We start from the raw sequence: 3,207 nt of genomic DNA, 5'->3' as shown, positions 1-3,207 counted from the left end.
ATTTATATTTATATTTGTATTCAAATATTTGAATAAATTTATTGAACGTAATTTAATTGAATATAGAGAATGGTCTATGGCAACGGTGGCAAACCTATGGCATACGTTATTGTATATCACGGTGTATATCATTATTAATATAGTACAGCGGAGACGCCTGCCTAAAAACAAAAGATTAAGCGAGTGTTATACCATAAGTGGTAAGTTAGTAATGCTTTTCAATGTCCGTGGCAATCAAAAGTTCTGCAACAAATTAATTTCAATATTTAGTACGTTCTTACCTCTTATTTCGGATTGATGTCTTTATACTGAAATCTTTATACTGAAGCAATGTCTTCAATCTTTAATACTTGTTGATCAATTCTTCTAGGTAATTTGCTTGAACACATATGGAATATAACGTTTTTTCGTTGTCAATAAAAAATAAGTAAAATGATAATAACGATTGTTAGTATTTTGATAAGGTCTATAGACGAACCCACAAAATGTTAGGTTTTACCAAATGAGTATATGGCTTGTATAGTGTCCGAATACTCAGATTAAATCTGCATTACAAACAACTTCACAAGGAGAACAATTTCCCAACCTAGAAAACGAAAAAAATAGATCAGAAAAGTGAATCTATCTTCAATTCCAAACAGAAAACAAGTTGTTATATAGATTTTTAAAATACAATTGATAGCATCTGTATGGAATATTGCTTTAACAGAAAATTAAAAAATTTATTTCCGATAGGTATGTATTGATAGACTGGTATTGCTTGTTTGTGAACGAGAGTAATTTGCAGAAACTCAGCAAAATCAAATTCCAAAATCAATTACAGAATGGCGCAGGGATTATGGGTCACTATACTTAAATCTCGATCACAGTGGGTGAATGACACCATTTATTTTATTTTGAAACCACGTTAGATTTGAACACCTCTTTCATTTCAATAATTTTTTGGTATTAATACTTTTATGTCATATGGTAAAAAATGTATATCGATTAGAAAGAGATGGTATGAATAGTGAGAAAATTTTCAAATCCAAAACAAATTTTTTTATCAAGCTAAATTCTTGGGCTGAACATACAGGTGTTTCGAAAATCGCCACAAATTACTAACACTAATAAAATTGATATGAAAAATATAACTTTTAAGTCAGGCTCAGACCTTTACTTACTTACTTATTGTAGTCTTCATCTCCTTGTCGAGCGTAGGGCCTATAGACCCAGACCATTAATACAGTTCAAGTTCATTGTTTTAGTCATAAGAATATGATGACATATTTTAATTTTATGCAATAATTTAAACTTGAGACTAGCACGACTAGATCAAAAGAGATCCGTTTGGGACAGCGGTCGTTTAGCAGGAATTTTTTTATATTTGTCTGGAGAATGTATCAAACTCAAGGCTCTATTTTATAATTTTATAAACTATATTGATATTTTCTCATTTCTTATAATTTATAGTTCTTATAAATTTATAATCTATATTGATATTTTCTCATATAATAACTAAAAAAAATGCATTTACAGAAACAAATACAATTATGTATATAGATGACTTTTATTTTCTTAATACAATTACAATTTACATAAAATTATTAATTTTCTTATTTTTTTTTTTTTTCTTAATATTGATATACATAGATCGAATTTAAAGCTTTACTAATTATATATAAAGTTCACATAACAGGATTTTTAAAATATATGGTTACTTATATATCCTAATATATCCTGTGTTTCATTTTAATTATAATTTTTTGACTTTATATTAAAATTATTATTTAAACATGCATTAATTTTGAACTAAAACTATGAAATCTATATAAATGTAGAGCTAAATAATGTAAAGATTAAGGACCATTAACAATTTCAGAAAATTTTGTATCTTTAGACTTATTTTTTTAAATACTTTTACCAATTGTGATGAATATGAACAGTCATTTAATACTACTCGTCCTTTCCAAAACTTCTGAGCTAATATTCAGAAGGCTGAATATTCAGTTACCGAGTTCTAGACCTCACCACTATTTTTTATTAAGAAATTAATTAGATTTGATTTTAACTTCAGTTAGCCAAGCAGCTCTAAAAGAATCTTTAGCAAACTCTTCATTTCAATCAAAGCTGTTCGGGGAAAGCATTCAACTTTTCAATACTCTAGCATCGAAGAATTATGTAACTATGTGGGATTAATTAAGCCCACAGCAATAACGAGATTTATAAATAGTCTAGAATTGTTTTAGTTGGACTTTTAATCGCACAATAGATGTTTTTGGTCGGGGTGCATTCATAGTCTAGTATTTAATAATAATGGTATAATGTCGTAATGACTATTTTACTTAATAGAAACTATTGTATTTAATAGAGACATTTTGAACACTACTAAATTGTAAAAACAAACTTTTTATTTATTTTTAATTAATTTAATTAATCTACAAAAGAATAGAACTAAAATTTAACATTTAAAAATAAGTACAATTAAATATTTCGATAACTCTACAGTTGGTTTATGACTTCGTTCTAATATACCAAACACAGCAAGTGGATTTGTTAATAAACTTTCACAGCAAATTTACAAAACTCTAGGAAAAAGTGCAAACATACAAGTTAAGTATGGGGCTTTAGTTCAGTTGACTAATGAACACCGACTCTGAGCTTCAAATTTGGCAGGGTACGAGTTCAACAATTAGTACCTGCAGTCGCAAAAAAATTATTCACGCTCAATTAAATACAAGACATATTTCTAAAACCACTTAGATGGTCAGACAAAAATTCAATTAATTAAAAAAAAAATAAAAATTATATTGTTACAATTTACTACTGTTCGAAATCTTTCTAAAAATTAATTAAAAATCATAAGGCTCCTTTATATGAATTTTAAAAGGAGAATAACTATTTCTTATGGAAGTTTAAAACTCATATGTAGTATTTGGTTTGAATACCGAACTACCGAGTGTGATCTGAATAACATTTATACCCATATAGTTCCTTTATAAGAATTTAAACTGGAAACAATCTATTTCTATAAGCGTTAAGGAAGAGGAGTTCAGTACGAATACCGAAATAACGAGTAGAATTATGTCGAAAGTATTGTCAAAATTAAACTCGCCAATACTATTTAAACACAGGATCTTTTAATATTTTGTTAGTTCACAAAATGATTCCGAAAAAATTCATAATAGTATTGTGGTAATTTTTTATATGAAAATAGTGGTAAGGTTT

The sequence above is a fragment of the Teleopsis dalmanni genome, chromosome X (assembly GCF_002237135.1).
Source record: "Teleopsis dalmanni isolate 2A chromosome X, ASM223713v2, whole genome shotgun sequence".
NCBI lineage: Eukaryota > Metazoa > Arthropoda > Insecta > Diptera > Diopsidae > Teleopsis > Teleopsis dalmanni.
This window is presented reverse-complemented; position numbering follows the sequence as displayed.